This window comes from Phacochoerus africanus, chromosome 2 (assembly GCF_016906955.1).
Source record: "Phacochoerus africanus isolate WHEZ1 chromosome 2, ROS_Pafr_v1, whole genome shotgun sequence".
Taxonomy (NCBI): domain Eukaryota; kingdom Metazoa; phylum Chordata; class Mammalia; order Artiodactyla; family Suidae; genus Phacochoerus; species Phacochoerus africanus.
Genome location: NC_062545.1, coordinates 143,187,065 through 143,199,848, shown reverse-complemented (window position 1 = coordinate 143,199,848; position 12,784 = coordinate 143,187,065). Strand labels below are relative to the sequence as shown.

Below are 12,784 nucleotides of genomic sequence, written 5' to 3'. Positions count from 1 at the left end.
ATCCCGCGTTGCTGTGGCTCAGGCGTAGGCCGGCAGCTACAGCTCCGATTGGACCCCTAGCCTGGGAACCTCCATATGCCGCGGGAGCAGCCCAAGAAATGGCAAAAAGACCAAAAAAATAAAACCATAAATAAAAGTATAAGATATGCCTCAGGTCATCAGGTGAAAGATAAAATCAGTCTCCACGTCCAGGAAACACCTCGCTGTCAAGGAAACCTACCACCAACCGTCTTTTCCAAGGCAGCATTAGCTACCCTACTATTCTCTGGAAAAGAGAATCTGCTGACCTTGAAAGAAATCCCCAGCTTCCTAGCCATCATGCCCTTGTCTAAGGCTCTGTAAACTTACTCCTGACCCAAATCCCTTGGAAAGTGTGAGCACTACACTGCTTGTGAGGCACTGCACTCCCCCCTGTCCATGGATTGCTTTCCCTTAAGTAAAGGGCATCAAACTCATTACTGAATTGTATTGCTTTTGTCACTTGACACCAGGAATTAATTGCAAGGAGCAGGAAAAGGGGTTTCCTGAGTGGTCCTAGGGCAGAGTTTCTCAGCATGAGCAATGGAGAGATCTGGAAGGCAGAGAAAGAAAGGTTATCACTTATGGTTGTTCAGGATAATAGGGATAGAGTAGGACTGTTACTCAGGTAGTTGTAGAAGTCCTAGCAGGGGACCATATATAGAGAGAGGGAAACCTAGGGAACTTTGGGAGACCACTGCAAGTTAATGACAGCTCAAGAAAGCCATCAGAACATTGTGGAACAACGCAGGCCTGCTTAGGTATAAAAACATAAATAAAAGCCTAAGATATGCCTCAGGTCCTTAAGGGAAACATAAAATGAGACCTGCATTCAGGTACAGCAAGATCATGATCCTTAGGACCAAGGACAGGAATTTAAGGGAAAGATGACATTCCAAAGTAGGAGACTCTCACTATAAAGAAACCTGAGGTGATTCAGCATATTTTAGCATAATGTTACTACCCTTCTGCTGATTTGAATGAGCACCATGACAGTCCTCTTGTGACATCATAGGGTCAAATACTCTTTTACCTGAGGAGTTAGAGATGTAAGCCTGATGTCTACTCAAAGAACAAGGAAGAAGGTGGTCTTTTCCCACTTCCCACCTTCCTGGGATTAAGGAAATTATGCATTTTTTTGTTCCTTCTCACCCCTGAAACAAATGTGACTCAATGGCCCCAGCCAGTCAGGTATTTTCTATTCCTCTCTTCCTTTTCTTCCTTCTTTATCCTATAAATGCTTCCTGCCTTCTGCCCAGTTCTCTGGACTCTTGAGAATAGGCTTCCAGCTTCCTGGTACCTTTCTCTTGTCAGGGGCTCGGCTGAGCTGGAGAGAGCTGAGCTGCCAGGTGTCAGAACAGCTAGTTAAGTCAGATCACAAGGAAAATAACACTGGAGAATTTAATCACCCTATAATCACCTCTGTGATCCTGTAAGCAAGAGGTGGAGCCAGAGAGAGTACACCTTCCCCATCTCCCATTTTCCCTCCTGGATCCATGTGCCAGCTTGGGGTCAGGAGGGTCAGCAGAGACTTGCACAGCAGGTGGAAATCATTTCACTGCTGGGGGTAAGGGGCTGGGGGGAGGAGAGTGGGGAGGTAGGTGGTGGGGGGTGGGGGGTGGGGGATTGGGTGGGTTGGGAGGGTGCTGGGAGTGGCCTTGTAAATGGAAGCAAAAGGAGGGCCAGGAATGGAAAAGCACTGAACCTTGAGTTGGAGAAGTGTTTCAAGCCTCCCCTCTGTGCTCCTGTCCATGAAGAGGCAGAGGCACCCTGCTTAGAGTTCCTAAACACTTATCATTTCCCATATAAAACAATAAGGACTCTATTCATCATATTCTACATCTAATCAATTGTTGGACCTCAGGGTAGGCTGCCCCAAAATGTACCTCAGTTTTGATTATATTAAATTAAAATTACTTGGGAAATGATCAGTGCAAGAGGGATGCTCTGACCCTCCTCTCTGACTCCCTGAAAGCAGGAAATAAATGTTTCATGTGAAAGGTGCACTCCCTGCATCCAAAAGTAACAAGGACACCCTTATAGTCAGAGACTGAGGAATTCAGGCCAAGAAGCCTATATAAACAACCCTTGTTACTCCTTTAATTTTCTACCTGAAGCCCAAACTCTTATTTATTTATTTATTTTTTGGCCACATCCATGGCATGCAGAAGTTCCCAGGCCAGGGATCAAACCTGTACCCCAGCAGTGACCTAAGCCCCTGCAGTGGACAGATCCTTAACCACTAGGCCATCAGGAAACTCCCTGAACTCTGAATTGATTCTCCATCAACTAAGCACTCAAAGCCTGAGTTTCTTTGTCCTGTCAGTGCCTCACAAATTGATTGTTTCTTTTCTAAAAATTATAAAAGTGTCTGTTTGGCCACTTCTTTGATCCCATTTCTACGAGGCCTTCATGAACGTGAATCAAAATTGGTTTCATTTTCTCTTGTTAGTCTGTCTTATGCCAATTTTATTATTAGTCCAGCCATAAAATCTCAAGACAGGTGGAGGGGACATATGTCCCTTCCCAACACAACCCTGATGCTCCCTGGAGCTGACCCTCTAAAGAGTCCCCAGTGGTTCCCTGCTCCGCTCCCCACCTACCTCAACCTTGGTCCTGATCCCAAAACCTCCCACCTAAAGGATCATCCACATACCCTTGTCTATCACGAGCATTCAGTTGGGGTTGTGGCTGTTGGAATGGCATCAGGTGGCAGTCCCTGACACTTCCTCTGTGACTTTCTACTACTGGATCCTGGATCTATGAAGACTTCTTAAGTGAAGACATTACGGCAGAAACCATGACTCTTTATAGACTCAGCAAGCACTCGTATCTCCTACAACCTGAATGACCAAGTGCCGTGTCTCAGAGATTTTCAGACAAGGGTGCCCAGGCTAGGAATGTAGATCTACCCAGGAGTGTGGTCGGCGGGGGCCTGTGTTTTGACTACAGCCCCCAGAGACTGCCAAGCTGGACTGTCCCAGCCTGTGTGGGGAGGACAGCTTCCCTGTGAGCCCTGCCAGGATTGAGCCTGATGAACCACATAAGCTTTAGACCTGAAACCAGATCATTCCTTGATTTTTTCAGGACTCAATTGAGAAACATGGGCTACCCTGTCCTGGACCTGAATAGGTTAGACTTTGAGGGGCTGTAACGAGGTTGGTCCATTAGCCTGAGGCAACAGCTGACCAACCCCAAGGCAAAGGTTATTCTTTTCAGGATGATCAGGCCTGTCTGGAGGATTGAAAATGTTACAAACCCAAGGTTGGGGTGCCCGGTGTGCAGAAAGCCCAATTCTGACAGCAGAAATTTGCAGCAAACTGACAATTTATTGCAGGGCTCCGAGCAAGGGAATGGGAGATATGCCTCAGATTCACCACAACTTGCTCTTTGAGTTGGGGGTGTTCTTAAAGGGGAAGAAAAAAGAAGCTGGGATTAACAGTTGTCTTGTGATGTTTCTGTGACATTTCTTAGTCATAGTTTCAGGAGTCAGGATGTCTCTAGTTTCTGATTCTCCAGCCAGGTGGTCCATGACAGGAGGGTTCTGTGAGCTCATCTTGCCCTGGAGAAACAATCTGAGTTTGTATGTTAATGATAATGACCACAATAGGTTTTTATTTGTTTTTTTGTTTGTTTGTTTTTGGTCACAGCCATGGCACATGGAAGTTCCCAGGCCAGGGATCAAATCTGAGCCACAGCTGCAAACTATGCCACAGCTGTGGCAACGCCAGATCCTGTACCCACTGCACTGGGCCAGGGATTGAACCTCAACGGCAACATGAGCCACCACAGAGACAACACAGGATCCTTAACCCTCTGTGCCACAGTGGGCACTCTGCACTTAAAAAGCAAAATTTTACTGAGTAAATTTTAAAGCTCTTATTAGCTCTATTCAAGGATTCATGAATTGGGCAGCATTCAGATTAGCAGATGGAAAGGAGCTCTGAGGAACTGTAGAAAATTAAGAAAACTTTTATAAGCAAAAGAGGATGGGACAAGGAAGTAAAACCAGGTGAAAAGGCAGGTTGGTAATCACAAGATTACCATCCTTTAGGGGATGGGAGGATCTATCTGGCAGATGACCTCACTAGCGTTGATCAGATGATTCCCTCCACGCCCCAACCCCTTTATTTTTGGCCTTTCCCATGGCACATGAAAGTTCCTGGTTTGAGGATAGAACTCATGGCACAGCAATGACCTGAGCCGATGCAGTGACAACTCTGGATCCTTAACGCACTGCAGGAAATGCTTATCAGGTGATTCCTGATTGGCTTAAGAGTCCACTCTTAGGAAAGCAGAAACTGTAATTAAGTCTCGGACTGGTGAGGTGTAGTTTAGTAGAAGCAACTCCATTTTGAGTCTAGTTTGTCTTGTTTTTAACACACTTTCAAAATAATTCATGAGATTTATTAATACCATGAATGATTAATTTTTATTAACAAACAAACAAAACAGGGTGAAACAATTATAGTCCTCTAAGGGAAAGTGTGAAATGCAGTGAGAGTAAACTGGCTGGTGAGAATCTAGGCTTTCTGCAGTTTATGCAAATATTAGGAACATGGGTCTCAGCCAATTCTATTCCATTTTAAGTTGTTTTCACCACAAGATAATTTCAGCCTATTTGCTCCTCCCTCAGGGAGTATTAAGAACTCTCGCCTTGTAATAAAGCAGGTCAACAAAAGGTTGATTGGGGTTTTGTTTGTTTTTTTAATAAGCATTTAGAACCATTGTTCATATCTGCACAAAGCACAAGGCGAAAAGGAGTTCAGAGCCTGGAGAGAGTGCAGTGGGAGACAACCCTGAGAAACTGTGGGTTAGGCTTGGAAGAGACTTGAAAAGAAGACCACACCTTTAGACATCACACTTTATCTCAAAGACAGCCACCCTCATTCCTTCTCTCTGTGTAAGCCATAAGCACATGCCTGAAGGGGGGAGTCTGTTCCTCTTCTCCCTTGACTCTGAGCTGGTCTGCACTGCATTGACTGATCGAACATAGCAGAAGTGACACCAAGCCAGTTCTTCACAAATTTCAGGAGGGGTGGTTGTTCCCTCTCTTTCCTTTTGGGAGCCAGCCACTGTGTAAAGAGTGAAACTACCTTAAGATCACCATGTGCTAGAGGCTCTCAGCATGTAGAGAAGCCCTGGAGAAAGATGTCTCTTGGTGAAGTCCTGGCCTCAGCCCAGCCCAACCACCAGCTGAATCCAGCCAAGTGAGTGACTGGAGTTGTCATGGGAACAGGAAAACCACATTGCTGAGCCCTTCCTGGATCATGGGCAAAATAATATGGTTGTTTCTAGGCAAGTATGTGTTAGGGGTACTTTGTTAAATAAGCGCAAAATAAAAACCTCTAGTTTCAGTGAAGATCATCAGATTAAAAAGCAGTGAATCTAAGTATGGTAAAAGCTGGGCTTGTTTCTTCTGCTCTGTATTGCAGGGGGCTGTAAACCTACAATCATTTCCAGTTACTGGCCAACTGGCTTCTGACTAGGCTCAGTCACTTGGAGACACTGAGAGGAGTTTGGAATGTAGGAGGAAGGGGCACATTTTCTTCTTCTCTTTTTGGAAACAGTGGCTGACCCCAGACTCTAATGTCTTTGGCATTTCCAACAGAGGTAATAGGAGCTGTCTGTGCACTTCTGAACTCCCAGCAGCCGAGGCAATGCTATAAGTAAGTGCATGCTTCAGCAGTGGCCTCCACAAGTGGCTGAGTGACTGCAAAATCAGCAGCCTCCTTAGTTCTACCTGGATCAACTGCAGTCTCCAAAATATCAGCAGTAAACACACAAAAAAATGTCAGCAGTAAGATGCTCCTAAGCTCTGTTAATGCCACCCCCTTCCTCTTTTCTCCTCTAACCCTTCATCTATTAGAAATATCTGCAGTGTTTTCTATTGTTGAAATAAAAAAGAAACGTTTATTTTTATTTTATGGCCGAACCTGTGTCATATGGAAGTTCACAGCCAGGAACTGAATCCCATCCTTTATCCCACTGTGCCAGCTGGGCCAGGCCTCCGCAGAGACCAGAGCTGCTGCAGTCAGATTCTTAACCCACTGTACCACAACAGGAACCACTAGACATCTAGTTTTTGCAGCCAACAGGGCTTTCATGAAACAGACACTCAATAATGAAAATTGGAGATTATCTTTCCCTGGGCATAAACATAGTAATGACCTCATTATTAGTAGAAAATGAAATCCTGGTAGTTCGCGTGTGTCGTGGTAAGGTATCTACTTAAATAATAACCTGGCATTACCTGGGCTAATAGTTCTATTGAAGGTAAGGTATTTGATCAATTTTGACAGTAGACTGGCGCTCTCTGAGTACACTGGAGTTACATAAAGAAAATAAGTTACCCAAGGCTTATAAACTCTTAACTCAAGATATGGTCAGAGTACAAGCGATCTTCTATCATGGCCTTCAGGCAACCCATTTTTTTTTTTTTTTTTTTTACAGAAATAAGAGGAACAGCTGAAAATCAAGCATTTAATTCAATGCCGCAAGTTGCAGAACAGCAACATGAGTTAGATTCAAAGCCTCTCCATATCACTTGAAAGGGAGTACCTTGTAAATATGCACATTTTGATTCAGTAGGTCTTGGGTAGAGCCTGAGTTTCTGCATTACTAGCAGGCTCCCAGAAGAAGCCAATGTTGCTAATACATAGACCACACTTGGCACACCGAGGCACTCAGTCTGGACCTTAAACATGAAAATTACCTTGCAAGATGCCAGTTCAACACTAGATCCACCCTCACCACTCTTCAGTGTTTCCAGACACCAAACTGGAATTCAGTCTCAGCCCCACCCAGGAGGTCAGCTATGACTCAGTATGAGATAGTTTAGCCATTGACATAATTATAAGATTATGTCAATTTATATTAGAAGAAAGATAAGGAACATATGTGGGGATAGATCCTAAGATTGCTAGACCAATGAAGCAGAAGATAACGTTGGGGGTCAAACTTGTTGGTATGGATCCCTTGTGATAATTTGAGTGTCTGGGAGTGATTTTAAGCCTAAATTTGCTTGGTTAGTTGACTGAAACCTGGGCCAACGTGGCTTACCTCCAGTGAGGTTGTTAAAACACACATCCACAATGCAAGGTAGACTAACCTTTTAAAAGCTTGGTAAATACTTATGTTGGAGTGGGATTTATCAAATGTGACTCACACACCTGCCCATCCACTATGTCCCCCAGAGGAGTCCAGAAAATATTTCCTTCATTAAGGTATGGAGAAATGCACTGACGAAGAGAGCACCAGCTGTTTGAAAACTGTTTGGTAGCAGTTTTCCACAAGCCAGGGTCTGTGAGAAAAACCTCACAGCTCCTGATTGAATGAATGAGCATCTTGGAATCCCAGGGTGCAAGAGTCCAAGAAGCAAACCTGCCGGGAAAAAGCTGAGCTCTTCTTACTGAAGCAGTGCTTGAGCAACAGGAATCTTGGTAGTGGTGTCCTGGGAATGAAATAAATGGGCTGTCTTCTGCAGTATTATTTCATATATACAATTAAGAAAGCTTGGTGGCCAGAAATCTGCCCTGAATCATTGCATGGCAGGAAAATGGGGCATGAGAGCGTGGTCATGTCAAGGTCTCCAGTGAGTCCCTGAGATGGGCAGCCAAGTGATGGTCTTAGGCTTTGTGCCAAAAAGAACTCCAGGGTGAGCCAAAGTAGAGTGAAAGCAGATTTATTCAGGGAGATACTCCATAGACAGAGTGTGGGCCATCTCAGAAGGTAAGAGGCCCAGAAACATGGGCTGGAGAGTTTTTAGGGGCGGGGTAATTTCATAGACTAATAAATGGGAGGGTTATTCCAGCTATCTAGGGGAGGTGTTGTGTATTTCCAGGAGTTGGGAGCACCTCCCACTTTGGGGCCTTTCATGGTCTGCCTCGGAACTGTCATGGTGCTTGTGGGTGTGTCTTTCAGCTAACATAATATGATAAGTGTAAAATGAGGTTCTAGGCCCACTGGAAGCTGAACCTTCTGCCATACTGGGCCTAGTTAGTACTAACTAGTTTGTCGTAGCCTCAAAGGCTTTGTCTTTCTTTTAACAGTTGTGCCCTGCCCCCTGCCCCCTGTCCTCCTATCTCAACTACAATGGAGCTGTAATGGCCTGTGGTTCAGATCCAAGAGCCAAGTCAGTTCATAGTCTCATCCTACTGAAGGAAGAATAGACTGGGTCACCTGAGGAAGGACCCTGCAGTACTGCCACGAGAATATGATGTCAACACATCCCCAACCCTTCCCCAGAGGAATGATGGCCATCTGTTCTGTTGACTCACACTGGCTTTGCTTTGATACTTATCCCTGCCTGTAGTGAAGCAGCTCAGAATCATTAGTATTAATCTTGTTAGTATTTGTTCCTCCTGCTCCTCCAATACTTTTGTGTTGTTCATTGGAGCTTGAAATAAATGAAGTTTTAGCCTAAGTTTATTCAAAAATGGTTCCAGTGGGTCCGTGAACATACCTGATTCTGCTATGTAAAATTCAGAAAGTCTACTTGACAACCGATACTATTAAATTGCCCCCTGAATCTTGGAGTGGGAGCTACTATGGTCAGAAAAGACAAATGACAACCCCTGGAAGTTCCCCTTCTTACCCTAGCAGTAAACCAAAAATGATGCTGCATCCTAAGAGAAAATTAGGAAGATTCGTGCCACCAACAAAGACTTGCAAGATGCAGAAGTTTTCTGTCATATATGTGATTATGGACCTATCTACTTGCCCTGTGTAAAAGGCACTTGTTTCTGCATTCCGTTACTTCCCTGTTTAGTAACTGTTTGAATCTGCTTTTTAGTATTCAGGAAGGGTGAGGAGGTGGCTGAAGTCTTTACCTTGCAAATAAGAAAAGAGACCTGGAAATGTACCCCAGGAAGCCCCATAGGGTTCTGCTGGGTTTCCCATCATAGAAAGAAAGATTTTATTGCCACCCTGGAAATGGCTTAGAAACTCAGGTCAAGGCCCTTCCCACTTCCGAAAGTTTGAATTTGCAAGGAGTGCTGACTTCAACATAAACTGAGAAAAAAAAAAAACAACAACAACGTCAACAACACTGACTGGGAGATAAACATGTACAACCCACATAAAAGAATGGTATTCTATGTAGAAAGAAACTGTACATGACTTATAGAAAGACAAGTCCTGCAATATAAAAATGAGCACTTATGAAGGAACCACTTGGAGAAGAACCCCAAGTCTAAAACGCATCTGAAAAAAAATCTCAGCCTCACTGGCTCCTAGCCAAAAAGCAAGTGCTACATTTCAAGTGTTGCCAAGCATGTGGGGAAAAGGAAGCTCTTGAAAACTTATAAAACTTGATCAGGGAGGCACGTTTTCCTGAACGGGCTTATGACTAGGAAATTCTATTTTTTCTGTTTTCCAATGTTATGAGTTGTTAAAACAGTACAATGTATGTATCCTTCCTTTACAGTTTGGGCTGTTTTGTTTTAGTTTTATTAATATAAGGCCATCCCTAAAGAAGATCTTAAAAAAGGTGGCCTCTGAAGTTTTTTTGCCCCCAAACTTTACCCAGAAGCTATTCGGAGCTTCATCCATTTCCTTCTAAATGCAAAATTCCTCTTAAGATGCCCTATGATCTGAAACATCATGACTGGAAAAATTTGATCTAGTAAAAGTTATTTCAGCAAACTAAAGTATCAAATCCAGGAAACTGAGACCTAGGGAGCCAGGCTCACAACCTGCTCTCTGTTAAACCATTCTTTTCTCAAACCTCACTGTGGAGCCTTGTAACACATTTTTGGAAATTTAGGCCAGGTCATAGGCTTCCCCTGGGGCGGGGCATGCTGGAGCAGGGACAGCTCCCCGCGGAGAGGTGGCGACGGCGGTGGTGGCGGTGGTGGTATTAGGGGGCGGCTCCTCGGGATGGGGTGGGGGGTTCGGGGGCGGCTCTTCCGAAGGCGGGTGTGTGAGTCCGGGGCGGCTCCCTGGAAGGGTGTGCGGGGTCGGAGACCCAAGTCAGGTCCCATGATACGCGTGGACTGCGAAAAAGCAAAACACCAACCGCAACTTCCTAGCGCCGGAAAAGTCGCGCAGGCGCAGAAAGCTACTTCAGCTCAGAGGCGGGGCTGAAACGCGAAGGCGGAGGCGAACAGAAATGATTCAATAGAGTTTCAGTAAAAGCAGCTCACGTCTTCTCCCACATGGTCTAGCGGTTAGGATTCCTGGTTTTCACCCAGGCGGCCCGGGTTCGACTCCCGGTGTGGGAAAGCCACTTCCCCTTTTATAGGAATCCAGGTTATGAATTCACCATCGAGTTAATTTAGATCCATCTTAACAAAAAGACTATTATGAGTACAGTGCTTAAAGGCTGTAATACCTTAAGTGTCGAAGTGACCCACGAAAACCGACCTGTGTAGTCAGTATTATTATTTTTTGTCCATGAGATAGTCATTTAAAATATCACAATGAATTATAATATTTATTGGTTAAACTCTGTTAGACAAAGGAATTCTCTTTTAATTTCCTCCCAGCTTAAGATATAACTGATATACATACATCTTCTAAGTTTGTGTATACAACGTGATCTGATACATATACATTGTGAAATGATTATCACAACAGTGTTAGCTAACACATTTATCATTTCACTTAATTACATAATTATCATTTCATTTACTCAAGGAATTCTAATAAAATGGCCAATTCTATGTTTTCTTTCTTTTTAAAAAATTTTTTTTAAAAATCTTAAATATATATACACATTTGGAACATTATATTTACAACATAAATGCCCATCGACAAATGAATGGATTAAGAATATATAGTTCATATACCCAATGGAATACTACTCAGCCATAACAAAGAACAAATTATGCCACTTGAAGCAACACGGATGCAACTAGAGAGTGTCATACCAAGTGAAATAATTCAGAAAAAGAAAGACAGATACCATATGATATCACCTATATGTAGAATTTAAAATGTGACACAAACGAACCTATCTACAGAACAGAAACAGACTCACAGACATGGAGAACAGACTTGTGGTTGCCAAAGTGGAGGGAATGGGAGGGACTGGGACTTTAGGTTTAGTAGATGCAAACTATTCCATTTAGAAAGAATAAGCAATGAGGTCCTACTGTATAGCACAGGGAACTATATCCAGTCTCTTGGGATAGACCATGATGGAAGATAATATAAGAAAGGGAATGTAGATGTAGGTATGACTGGGTCACTTTGCTCTAAGCAGAAATTGACATGACATTATAAATCAACTATACTTTAATAAAAAAAAAAAAATGTTGTGTCAATAAATTCACTGCTTTCTCCGGAGAGGATAGAAGAGAAACACAAAGTGTTTCTGGCAGAGAACTGGTGATCAAGAGGAAGAAAGGAGAAAGGGCCTGGAAGAGCCACCTCAGGAGCTGCTGATGTTTGAGGATTGAGTGAGGAGGAAAGCAGGAAAATTTCTGAAGCAAGAATCACTAAGGCCTGAGAAGTTAGAGGCCTCCAAATATAAACATAAATTTCACAGAGGTTTACATAGCAAGGTAGACATCGGGAGCAGATCCATTCACCCAACCAACTTCCACAGAACATGACATGGGCTAATGTGGCATGGAATCAGCTTCCAGACAGAGTTACACAGGAGGTTATGTTGAGGTGAACTTTTAGGTTGTTTCCAGGTCTTGGCTATTGTGAATAGTGCTGCAGTGAACATATGGGTGCATATGTCTTTTTCAAGGAAAGTTTTGTCTGGATATATGCCCAAGAGTGGGATTGCTGGATCATAAGGTAGTTCTATATTTAATTTTCTGAGATACCTCTATACTGTTTCCCATAGTGATTGTGGCATTTGGTTCTGATTGAGGAAATTACCTACCTTTCATTGTCACTCACTCTAGCTGCCCAGAATGTAACTGAGCAGGACCCTGTGAGGCCTTCCCAGAGTGGACCCCACTCATGTTCTCCACCTGCCTTTTTATCTACAGAAAAGTTTTAGTTAAAGAACCAATTTAATCAGAGAAGTGAAAAAATACAGAGAAAAAAGAAAAAACAGTAATAATAATTTAGTCATTCAACAAAGTCAAGACCTTCAGTTCTTCAAAGGCTATGGATAATATTCTGAGCTATGTCCTTGGAGCTGTTTTGCAAGTGCTGAAGCCCCCACCAGTGGAAGAAGTCAACTGTATGCTGCCCACAAGCACTCCAGACTCGTTGGAACCAGAAGGTAGATGACCTCACTCCCAATGACCTCAATATCCAACAATCAGGAAAATGTTCATGAACTGATCACCCCCTGCTCCACAAATACTGTACGACTCCTCACTACCCGCTCCGGGGGGTGGGAGGCACAGTCCTTGAGCACTAACCTGCTGTGTTCCCCTCTTTTTCTAGGAATTGAAGCTACTTTTTCTGTTTCCTCCAACTCTGCCTCCACATTTCTATTTGGCATTAGTATACAGAGGCAGCAATGTTTCAGCAATAAGACCTCTGGAAGGAATTTATAGTGCTTGCTGGAGTGTGTGTACACAGCCAATATTTGGCCACGCTGCTCAGAGAGATTTCGTGTGCTCTCCCTACATCTAGATATGTGATCTTTTTCCTCAACACTCTTTCTTTTGCTGGAATCTAGCAATGCTTCTTCTATTTATTACTGACTTGGCCGCTGTTTAAGGACTTGCATTTTTCACCATCTTATCATAAGTATATATTAAAAACTTTAAATAGAAATGTAAGCACCTTGGATAAGACCATGCCTGAACTGTTTTTCTGCCCTGTCCATGCCAAAGACACCATGGGTGTGCAA

At 43.6% G+C, this 12,784-nt stretch overlaps 1 non-coding gene across 1 annotated transcript; it reads left to right on the top strand.

Annotated features, from left to right (window-relative positions):
• The first annotated feature begins 10,169 nt into the window (after window positions 1–10,169).
• On the top strand, window positions 10,170–10,241 carry TRNAE-UUC (transfer RNA glutamic acid (anticodon UUC)). Its single transcript has one exon. It is a non-coding gene; the product is annotated as a tRNA-Glu (tRNA).
• The last annotated feature ends 2,543 nt before the right edge of the window (window positions 10,242–12,784 follow it).